We start from the raw sequence: 12436 nt of genomic DNA, 5'->3' as shown, positions 1-12436 counted from the left end.
TCTTAATCGTGATTGTATTGAAGCTGTTGCGTGACGAGTGGTGATCAATGCAAGGATGCAACACAAAGATGGAAGCAGGAAAACAAGAGACTTGACATTCTTATTTAGGGCTCTTGTAGAGAGTTCCAAGTTGTAGGTGAGTGTGGGAGTGGGCTTGAGAATAATCCCACATGGGAAGTTTTGGGAGTTTTAGGAGTTTTAGTATAAATAGTGGCTCATTTGAGAGCTCATAGACACATTGGGCTGAACTCATGCTTGAGCTCTCTTGAGACTAGCTCTCCCTCTTGTTCATAGAGGTGCAAGCTCTTCTCTCTCCCCATCTACACTATTGTATGAGCAATGCTCTTCTAATTCAATGCAATGAGATGATGTTTTTCTCTCTTCTCATCTCTATTCTCTAGTGTGCATGCTTCTTTGTTTATGCTTGTGGATTCTCTATTAGGCTTTGTGTGCTAGTGGATTCAAGCTTAAGCTTCTCCATAGCTTGTAGCTTATCCATGGGCAAGGCATTGCTTGAGTAGTGAATGAGAATGCATGTTTATTTCAAGTTCCATTAAGCTTCAAGGTTTGTGTGCATGCTAGGGAAGTAGGTGCTTTGAGAATGAAGTGTGCTTTGAGCTTGTGTGCTTATGAGTGAGCTTGTGTGTGCATTAGCTTAGCTTTCTTCTTGTACTGGATGCATCAATGAGTGGGTTGATGAGTGAATGAGCTATGGCAAGATTGAGCTTGTGTGTGTTAAGTCTATGTCAAGGTAGTGGTGTTCATAGCATTCTCTCCCAAAAGGGATAAGCTTCCATGCACCTAACCGGGTTGAGTCCCCTAGCAATGAAAGGAGTGTTTATCATTCCATTGGTGAGCTAGGAGCGTAGTCTACTTGCCCATATTGCATACGTAGGGAGACGACCGTCTTTCCATTGGCACCGCTATCGGGGATACGACCTACGGCGGTTGGTTGAGGACCCTTGGCAGCCATTACAATCTAAACATTACTAGGAGTAGGATAATTAGACTCTAAGCTATTGCAGGGAAGCTCTAGCAGGCGAAGAGTGCTGCTCTTAATCTCCTTCACTTTCAGCTCAGCAAACGCCTCGCGGTTGTCTCAGCGAGACCCAAGGGGCCGAAGCTCCCATCAGGGCAGACGGGGCCCGCGACCTCACCAAGAGGCCCGTCTGCAACTCTGTAACCCTCGACGGCATCCATGAGAATTACCTGGCACGCCCAGATGGCCAGGATGCTCTGCGCATGGACCAAGCTTTGGTTGCCAAGGTAATCCAAGCCGCCGTCCGAGAAGATCTGCGAGCCGGCCTTGAACCACACGGCCTTGCCAAACTTCACACCGCCCCCGGCTAGCAGCCCCGGGGCGACACAGCCTAGCGCGCCCAGCACCGCCCACCCGCAGAGCAGAGAGAGTGGAGGCGATAAGGTGGCCGGCACAAAGAGCGAAGGCGATAAGGTGGCCGGCGCAAAAAACGGAAGCGAAGAAAATAGACCTGGTAGAACCAAGTGAAGAGCCACGTAACGTGTGGATTGCCACAGACTTAACCCAAGCGGAGGAAGAATTGCTAATCTCTACTCTGAGAGAGTATCGAGATATATTTGCTTGCAGTTACAAAGACCTTAAAGGGGTAGATCCAAAGATCTGCCAGCATACAATTCCCATGCGAGAGGATGCCAAGCCGTCCAAGCAGCGTCCTTACACGTATAACAATAATTTTGTCAAAAAAAATCAAAGAAGAGATTGACAAGCTGTTAGCGGCTGAATTTATTTATGAGATTGAACATACAGAATGGGTTTCACCGATTGTGGTAGTACCTAAGAAGAATGGAAAACTACGAGTATGTGTCAATCTAAAGAAAGTAAATGCTGCTACTGTCCGGGACCACTATATCTGCTTCCACTCACTGATCATGTATTGGAGAGGGTAGCTAGTAAGAAGGCATACAGTTTTCTTGATGGATTTTCGGGCTACAACCAGGTATCTATTGATCCCAAGGATCAACACAAAATCGCATTTGCTAGAGAATGGGGAGTGTTTGCATATAGAGTCATGCCTTTTGGTTTGACTAATGCTCCAGCCACCTTTCATAGGCTGATGAGCCATGCGTTCAAAGAATACCTGCGATTATTTCTTGAAATATTCATGGATGACTTGTGTGTGCATTCCATCGACAGAGAAGAACACATAGAGCATCTCAAAAAAATCTTTGAGAAATGCAGAGTGTCTCGCATATGCCTTAACCCTGATAAATGCAAGTTTATGGTTAGGCAAGGGAAGATTCTAGGCCACATTGTGTCTAGAAATGGTATATCCACGGATGCGAAAAAGATAGCTGTTATTGTTGAGCTACCTAGACCTTACAATGCAAAAGGGGTACAAGTTTTCATGGGTCATTGCGGCTACTATCGTAGATTTATCTACATGTATGCTGAAATAGCATGGCCATTGTACGCACTCCTTGTTGTATTTGAATGGACAGAGGATTGTGAAGAAGCCTTTGAAAAGATGAAGAAAGCATTAGTGACGGCACCTATTCTCAGGTCACTGGATTGGGATAATTTATTCCACGTACATATAGATGCTTCGGCTTTTGCAATTGGCTGTATTTTAGCTCAACCAAGAGGGCGAGAACAAAATGGACTTTCCAGTCTCATATGCTAGCCGCCAGTTGAATAGTGCTGAAAAGAATTACACCACCACGGAAAGAGAAGGCTTAGCTATGATCTATGCTGTGAAGAAGTTTCGGCATTACCTTTTGGCCAACAAATTTACATTCTTCCTAGATCATCAAGCTTTGCTTTACCTTGTGAACAAGCCATGTGCAACCGGAAGGATTGTACGCTAGTTTGTTATTCTACTTGAATTTGAATTTGAAGTAGCGGTTAAGAAGGGAAAAATGCATCAGCGAGCTGATCATCTTTCCAGGATAACTTCAGGAGAAGCACCCATTGGTGTAGATGATGATATTCCTGACGCTACTCTATTCTTGGTTGAGACAGCACCAAGATGGGCAGAACCCATCATTCAAGTTTTAACGACAGGATTTGTTAACTCCATTAGTCCCACCAATGAAAAGATAATGACCTTAGAGCATTGTGCTCCTTATAAGCTTCTTTCTGGACGATTGTATAAATTGGGAAAAGATGGAATACTTCGTCTATGCCCTGACCCTGATCAATATGATGAGATTATCTCATATGTCCACGTGAGCTTAGGAGGCAGACATGTCTCTGGAAAGGATACGGTTAAAAGAGTTTTGAGGGAAGGATATTGGTGGCCAACACTTCATGCTGATACAGAAGAGTATGTAGTACGGAATTGTAAAATTTGTCAACAAAGGAAACCCATTCCTCATGTGACTCTATTTTATATTTCAACAACACCCAATTGGAGTTCGTACATTGTGAAGTATTTGACGCAGGGTCATACGAACGATAAGATGCCTAGGCATAGAAAGAGAGCCATAGAGGTAGAAGCAGCAAGTTTTCTTATTATTGAAGGCCAGCTGTACAAAAGGGGCAAAGATGGAAACCTATGGACTTGTGTTTGTGAGAGTGACTACCTTAGCGTATTGACTCATACACATTCAGGAGTTGGGGGTGGACATTTCTGTGGAGAAACAACTGCCAAACTTATACTATGGTCATCAGGACTATGGTGGCCTATGCTTTTTCATGATGCAACAGAGTATGTCAAACGATGTGATCAATGTCAAAGAGCCAAACCTCCTACCAAGTATGAGGACATGCCATTGAGACCAATTATGGGGGTTAGAGCTTTTGCCAAATGGGGAATTGATTTTGTGGGACCGATTAAACCACCAGCACGCCATACACATGCTGAGTATATCATTGTAGCCACATATTATCTTACGAAGTGGGTAGAAGCAAAAGCCACAGTAAAAAACGATGCTAGGACCACTGCAAAGTTTTTATACGAACATGTGTTCACATGCTACGGTCTACCTATTGAGATTGTGAGTGACCAAGGTGTGCATTTTATCAATGAAGTCATTACCTTTCTTTTGGAAGACTTTATGGTCATCCATAAGAGGTCAGCGCCTTATCACCCGCAAGCAAATGGTCAAGCTGAGAGCACAAACAAGACTCTTTGCACTGCGCTTACAAAGATTGTTGAGGGACATAGAACAGATTGGGAATAGAAACTTCACTAAGTTCTATGGGCTTACCGAATTGCTTACAAAACATCCAAAGGCACGACACCTTTCAATCTAGTTTTTGGATTGGATGCTATCCTTCCGATAGAATTTATTGTACCTACACTTCGAGTTGCAAAACAACTTGAGTGGACGGATCATGAATTCTCTAAATGGATCGATGAATTGGAGAGGCTTGATGAAGACAGGCTATTGGCAGTCATTGGCATGTATGCTGAAAAACGACACCAAAAGAATTGGCATGATATGCATGTGAAGAAAGATCACTTCAGGAGAGGTGATCTAGTGTTGCTTTACACATTGAAGAAACAAAAACGCAAGCTGAAAATGTGAGGACTTGGTCCATTTGTGATCAACGAGCTTAGTGCGAGTGGTGCAGTAAGGTTGGAAACCTTAGACGGAGAGCCAATGACTAACTTCATCAATGGTAGCCACTTGAAGCACTATGAAGAACCTTTAACAGATGATATGCTGATACGCATACATGCTAGTCAGACACGTAAAAAAGCTCAAGCTTTGTTACAAAGTCAAGCAAAAGAAGAAGCTCAGGCTAGAGTAGCACTAGCACGAGAGCGCCGCAAGGCAGCTATCATGCCATCCACTTGAATGATGATGAAGACTTTGTAGATCCCTTTCATATTGAAGTAAGGATCCCTACTCAAAGAGCAATCTTTGCAGCGTCTGCACTTATAGATTCGGGAGCCGATTGCAATGTTTTGTCTTATGAAGCGTGGACATCATTAGGCCAACCATTGCTCACCAATGCATCATTGAACTTCCAGAGTTTCTCTAGTGATGAAACCCCAGCCATAGGCAAGTGCGGTATTAATATGTCCATTCAGGATCAATCTATGCACGTGACTTTTTATGTTGCTAACAAGAGCCAAGCAGTGGTGGATGTTGTTTTAGGCAGATCATGGAGGGATTAGAACAACCAGATGCGGTATGGACTGGAACTCACGACAATACACCTTGTTGGTAAATTCTACTCACCTTACAGGATCAAGTGCTTCGGCACTCCCATCTTTTCAAAAGGTGGAAACCATCACTACTCTGATAGAGACAACCTCAAAAGATCCAATGATGTGAGTGAATAATGACAATGACAATACTCAAGGATGGCATGTGCCAACATCTCTCTTATATGCACAAGGCTACGGAAGGGGGGAAGCACTTAGAATTCAAATCTGGTTACCTAAAGCAGCTCGCAAGCCAAGACCCAATGCTGCCAAGGAACATCCAAGGAATACAAAGCTAAAGGAGGTTCACCAAAACCAATAGTTCCACCTCCAACAAGACCACTCTCAACAACGGTGGATCCCAAAGAAGGTTCTGCAAGCACAACGCTACTACGAGGGTGCTACTACCTTGTGGCTACCAAAGAAGAATGCAGGGACTACTACAGCAAAACATGATTATGTTCCTGAATCTACTCAAGAACAAAAGCAGTCAATACCACCTCACTTACAGACACCAAATCAATACTGGAAACCACGCCTTACCAAGCATGAAAGAGTCCAGGTGGAAACACAAGCTGACGCGTCAATCGGACATCATCAGAAGGTAATTAAGCTTTAAGGTTTGTGTGCATGCTAGGGAAGTAGGTGCTTTGAGAATGAAGTGTGCTTTGAGCTTGTGTGCTTATGAGTGAGCTTGTGTGTGCATTAGCTTAGCTTTCTTCTTGTATTGGATGCATCAATGAGTGGGTTGATGAGTGAATGAGCTATGGCAAGATTGAGCTTGTGTGTGTTAAGTCTATGTCAAGGTAGTGGTGTTCATAGCATTCTCTCCCGAAAGGGATAAGCTTCCATGCACCTAACCGGGTTGAGTCCCCTAGCAATGAAAGGAGTGTTTATCATTCCATTGGTGAGCTAGGAGCGTAGTCTACTTGCCCATATTGCATACGTAGGGAGACGACCGTCTTTCCATTGGCGCCGCTGTCGGGGATACGACCTACGCTTGGTTGAGGACCCTTGGCAGCCATTACAATCTAAGCATTACTAGGAGTAGGATAATTAGACTCTAAGCTATTGCAGGGAAGCTCTAGTAGCAGGCAAAGAGTGCTGCTCTTAATCTCCTTCACTTTCAGCTCAGCAAACGCCTCAGGGTCGTCTCAGCGAGACCCAAGGGGCTGAAGCTCCCACCAGGGCGCAGACGGGGCCCGCGACCTCACCAAGAGGCCCGCCTGCAACTCTGTAACCCTCGATGGCATCCATGAGAATTACCTGGCACGCCTAAATGGCCAGGATGCTCTGTGCATGGACCAAGCTTGGGTTGCCAAGGTAATCCAGGCCGCTGTCCGAGAAGATCTGCGAGCCGGCCTTGAACCACACGGCCTCGCCAAACTTCACACCGCCCCCGCCGGCGGCGGCCAGCAGCCCCGGGGCGACACAGCCCAGCGCGCCCAGCACCGCCCACCCGCAGAGCAGAGAGAGCCGAGGCGATAAGGTGGCCGACACAAAGAGCGGAGACGATAAGGTGGCCGGCGCAAAAAACGGAAGCGATAAGGTGCCAGGGCGATAAGGTTAGTGTTTTATTTTTTATTTTTTTATTTTTTTATTTTTGTTAATCTTTAATTTTTTAAAATCTGTAATTTTTGCATACTAGGCAATTTTTAGGTTTTTTACATTTAAATAAATAAATAATAATAATTAAAAAAATCTATAAATTATGTGTTTTCTTTAGATTCTGCATTTTTTGCATATTCTGTATTTTTTTAATTTTTGTAATTTTTTGCATAATTAGTATAATTAGCATAATTTATCTTTTTGTGTAATTATTATATATATATATATATATATATATATATATATATATATATATATATATATATATATATATATATATATATATATATATATATATATATATATGTGTATGTATTTACACACATATTCATGTTAGTTGCATTTAGTGGTTAGGTAGGGTAAAAAATAAAAAAATAAAAAATAAAAAATAAAAATAATAAAAAATATTTTTCTTTCTAAAACTGGACGCTGCAACGTGCTAAAAATAGCGTATGCATCTACGCTCGGGAACAATACTAGGGGGACGTAACACTAGTGCACCATCTAGGGTAACCACTCAAGGGAGCGGCACTCAATCGGTTGTTGGCAACTTGGAGAGCATTCTCGAGACATCTTCGGAGTCTCAAAAAGAGAGAGCCTCTCAAGAACCGAGAGTGATATTTCAATGGACGTAAACGAGTCATTTGGCATGAATAGACCATCCACACCCATTGGTATGGTAGATTCTGCTAATCCATTTGAAATCCCTGATGGGGAGTTGATTGACAACATGAGACTCCATTTCTTGTATACAAATGCGCATGGCAGTGAGATCTACAAAGATCCAATGAGCCGGTTTGTTGTTAAAATTGCAGACATTCATTTTGCGTTTGAACCAACACCATGGGTAAACTACCAAGACGATATGTACATGGGTAGAAATGGAGTATGCTACGAGGTCACCACCAAAAATCCTGAACAAGTGGATGCTTTGGGTGTACTTTAACCTAGCGCACAAGCAAAGCAGAAGAAGGAGCTTCCATCGGACCCAAATGTGCCAGGAACATCGCGCAGACCTGGTACGTCCATTTCTTTACTTGAAGAATTGTTTTCTGACAGGAATTGGAAGGATAGAGAAAGAACGAGAAAAGAAAAAGAGACCAAGAAAAACCCATGGGACATAGTAAAAGAAATTCCAGTAGTTAAAATCTATAAAGACGACCCAAATAAAGAGGTGTATAGGGATGTGGTAAAAACCTACTATGCAACCACTAAGCACCCGAGCTTAGAGCTTCCAGTCACGCATACAATAACTGTAGAGCATCTAGAAGGTTTCACTAAGCGTGTTCATGATAGATGGGGGAACGACTTTAGAACCCTTGAATGGCCAGAGGTTAGGGAAATGACATGGAAAGGAAGGCCCCTTTTCACTAAGGTGTCTACCTTAGACACGGCACGTCCAGATGAATCTGCCTTTTGAGGAGAAACACTAGCACCACCATGGGCTAGAACCCCAAGTGTGGCTCGACCAGCACCTTCCATGTGAACAACTGCTAAAGGACCAATCTTTCCAACGATTGATCCTACGAGGAGACCCGGGGCTATTAGAGAATCTAGGGGAGAAGAAAGACCACGAGCAAGTGAATATGTACCTCCAAGAGAACCCCAAGAATATGTACCTCCAAGAGAACCCCATAGACCAAGAGAACTCACATTTGAAGAGCCTAGAGTTAGAGGCCGAGACTCATATAGGAGACATGACGATGAATATTCTAGAAAAGTGAGACCATCTACGCTGCAAAAGCTTGTCAAGAAGTATGACGGATCCGGTGACCCATATGACCATATAGCAGCTTTTAAGCAGGCTATACATGCGGAGCAAGTCACGGATACGCATACGCAAATCGAAGGATTTGGCTTGACGCTAGAGAGTAAGTCTTTATCATGGTTTTATACTTTAGAGCCTGAGGCAAAGCGATCTTTCGCCGATGGGCTGGAAAAGAGCTTTATAGCTGCATTTTCAAAAATGGAAATTAAGCACAATGCGGTAGCTCAAATTTACGCTTTTAAGCAAAAAGATCAAGAATCTGTGCGAGATTGCGTAAATAGGCTAAAGCAGTACATCAATTGATGCCCTGACGATGAGAAGCCAAGCCAAGGAAGATTAATTTCTATCTTTCTGGAAGGCTTACAAAACAAGACGCTTCATGCTCACTTGTACGCAAAGAAGCATGTCATCTTCAATGAGTGTTGCATGGATGCCATGGATTACGATGACAACTTTGACATGACTGGCATGGAAAATCCAGATAGTCATCCGGATGATAAACGTAGCACTGGGAAGGGCTTCGACTCTAGTGTGTCATTAGTTAATCCAGATCAGATTGCCGAGATAGTATTGAAAAAGATGGGACAATACTACAGACCTTCCTACCGACCCCAACCATCATACATGCATACTGTACCTACAGGCCCCTACGTCTGTGGAGGATGTGGAGGTAGCCATAAAACCAAGCAGTGCCCAACCTTCTCACTATTGGTTGGCAATCAACCAACAAAGAAGTGGTGCCAGCTTTGTAAATGGAACTACACACATGTGACTTCGGACTGCAATCACATTGCAAGGATACAAAGGGAACAAGTAGCCAACTCTACACCTAGACAACAAGTTGTGAACCATGACAGAACCTTAGTTGCTCAAGAGCAAGCACGGCCGGTGCTAGGAGCTCAACCTCCTCCACCTGGCACAACTTCCTTTAGATATGTGGAATATGAGAATCCTGAATTAGGAACGGAGATGGTTAGCTCTCAACCATACTACATCGAAATGGAGCATCCTCTTGTCAAACCCTACTTTGAGAACTCAACCAGACCAAGCCTAGTTCATGACTTTAATGGAGACCCAAGCTCTTTGATGCTTATAGGATCTCAGCCAACCAAGACTCAAGGTTATCCAGGACCATATCCTACAAAGAGACTATACCCCACGCAACAAACAGGACCATGCTACGAATGTGGTGGACCACATTGGGCGAGAGAATGTCCAAACAAGAAACGACCCCTCTTAGCTAACATAGGCACAACATCTACGTTTCCACGTATAGAGAGGTTTTGCCAAGGGTGTAGCATTGAACATCTACCAAAGGATTGCTTGTTGAAGCCTGCGGATCCGGCAGCACAAAAAGCTAAAGCACCCCTTAACTATGTTGAAGTGATTCCATCACCCATGACATCTGAGGAGGAGAATGAACTAGTGTCGCTAAGAGTAGTGACTAGAGCCCAAAGCGCAAAAGAATGTCAAAGAGGTTGTTGAGAAACCCTCTGAAAATAAGGTTCTATCCAAAGATGGAAAAGAGAGAAAGAAATCAACTCGAAACCACGCAGCAAGGGGAGTAAGAAGTCGAAGGAGCAGAAGAGCTCTGATGGAGGAAACTCTATCCCAAAAGAGCTAGAAGGAATGTTGAAAACGAAACAAATAGGAGAGAAAATGCAAAATGAGCAAAAGGGAAAAGCATCCGAGTCTAAGGAAAGCTCAGGAGGATCAGTTCTTGTGGATAAGGTGTACAAGCCTTTAGATGCAGCGCTTCAAGCGTATAATAGTAGGATCACAGCTCTGACCGAGCTGCCTAAGAAGCTGCAAGAATATCCCAACCCTTGTGAAGAGACAATCAACTTGGCTATCCATAAGCAGTTGATTAGGGATACTCAGACTCTAATAGATGGCCCACCACCTATGTACGCACCTATGTACGTAAGAGGACCTGCTTCTTTGAAGCCTAACTTAGAGACGATACCAGAAGCCACGCCAAGCATGGAAAAGGGAAGTGAATTTGTATCTCTACATTTCCCAGAAATGCCTGAAGGAGATGATTTACCTCATACCAATGCAGACGAGTCAAAACCATTGACTATCGCGGATTTTGGAGATGAAATTCCTGAAATAGAGGAAGCAGTAGCAAGGGAGATGTGGGAAGTGGTGCAAAAAAAAGTTGAGGATCTAGCATCTTCTGACAAGTCATCACCGTTCTCTATAGTAGAATTCTCGAATCAAAGGGTTCAAGAATTAGATGCTTTATCTCTACCAGATGATGCTCAGACTGTTGTCTCAGCTCGGAGCAACAAGCTCACATGCAAGACACTGCCCTCATATTTAGGACTGTACGAAGCACATAGCCAAATCATGTGAGTACCATCAATGACACGACAACCTCTTCAGGAACGAGACATAGGGAGTTTGCAAGCTTTAATGTCGGCACCAGTTACGTGTACCATTCCATTCGCAGAGTTCTTAAAGCTTAGGCCAAGATTGTGGGGGGAGAAGTTGCTACACAATTAACTGAGCAAGGATTGTGGAACCAGAACATTCAGGTTAAGGAGTTGTTGAAGGCAAAGGCTTCTAAGCTAATGCTTAAGCAAACAATTCCGGTTCCTGTGAACAAAGTTGGCAAGCATTGTGAAGATGATGAAGGAAATACTACGCTTCCTGTGGAGATCAACAAGATTGAATCTATAGCTATTCTAGATAGCGGAGCAGGGGTGAGTATAGCAACAAAAACTGTATGGGAAATGTGGGAAAAACCTGCAATTAGAAGTACAAGGATGAGTTTGCAATTGGCAGACGGAAATCTAGAGAGTCCCATAGGATTGCTTGAGAACGTTATAGTCAAGTCATGTGGCATTGAGTACGGACATACCTTTGCTATTGTAGACTTTGGCAAGAACACAAATTACGAAGTGATCCTAGGAAGGCCATTCATGCGCCAATTCAAAATGATTCAAGACTGGGGTTACAATTACTTGTACCTCAGACATGAGAATGTAACCACGAGGGTGAATATGAAAAACCATGCTTATCGAGATGTGACGCACTCTCCTATGGATGAGTTTGATTCCGCTTCTTCAGAAGCATCGGGAGCAACTATGTCTGAAGGAAGAGCTGATCTATGGATCTGTGGAGCATCTTGTCGAGACTTGCAACCTGGAAATGTTACCATAGACAGAAGTGTGGCGGATGAGGCGTATATCCCTATACCTTTTCCTGAGAACTTGATAGATCCCTCAGAATGGAACCATGTCTTAGCTACCATAGACACTTGTGCATTGCCAAGGCAAACACAGTTCTGTGATCCAGATGGGTATGACATTATTCCCGTAAGAATGCTAAGACCGATCCATGCAGAGGAACCTGAAGAAGCCCCTAGGTATGAAGCAAACAAATCATTATTGCTAGGAGATATGGTATCTGTAGAGAAAGTATCCCCTCTTGAGTACAGCTCAACTAGCGAAGGAGATGAGGATAGATGCTTAGAATCCTCTGATGGGAAGGATTCTGATGACGATGCCATAGTCCTTGAATCAGAGTTAGAGAAGATAAGATTGTTGTTAAAGGGCAGAGAGGTCTTGCTGAGTATTCCTAGTGACAAACCGAAACGTAAGTTTTGCAAGAGTCACCGGAAGTTTCGCAAACAAGAAGTCAAGGAAAAGAGACAACAACAACAAAAAGAAAGAGAAGATGTGGATAAAGAAGACTTTATTCCACCTCCAACCTTTGTAGGGAAGAACGAGTACTTGTACCACTTGGGAGCTGATGATTGCATCAAAGACGAGATGAAATGGAGAACTCACATTTGAAGAGCCTAGAGTTAGAGGCCGAGACTCATATAGGAGACATGACGATGAATATTCTAGAAAAGTGAGACCATCTACGCTGCAAAAGCTTGTCAAGAAGTATGACGGATCCGGTGACCCATATG

The 12436-nt window shown here is 43.5% G+C and overlaps 1 pseudogene; it reads right to left on the bottom strand.

Annotated features, from left to right (window-relative positions):
* Window positions 1-979: 979 nt before the first annotated feature.
* On the bottom strand, window positions 980-4658 carry LOC147618825 (chlorophyll a-b binding protein 91R, chloroplastic-like; annotated as a pseudogene).
* Window positions 4659-12436: the final 7778 nt, after the last annotated feature.

Source organism: Cibotium barometz, chromosome 34 (genome assembly GCF_041138505.1).
Source record: "Cibotium barometz isolate CiBa-2024 chromosome 34, ASM4113850v1, whole genome shotgun sequence".
Classification (NCBI taxonomy): Eukaryota; Viridiplantae; Streptophyta; class Polypodiopsida; order Cyatheales; family Cibotiaceae; genus Cibotium; species Cibotium barometz.
Note: the sequence above shows the minus strand (reverse complement) of the source record. Positions and strands in the feature narration are given on the sequence as shown.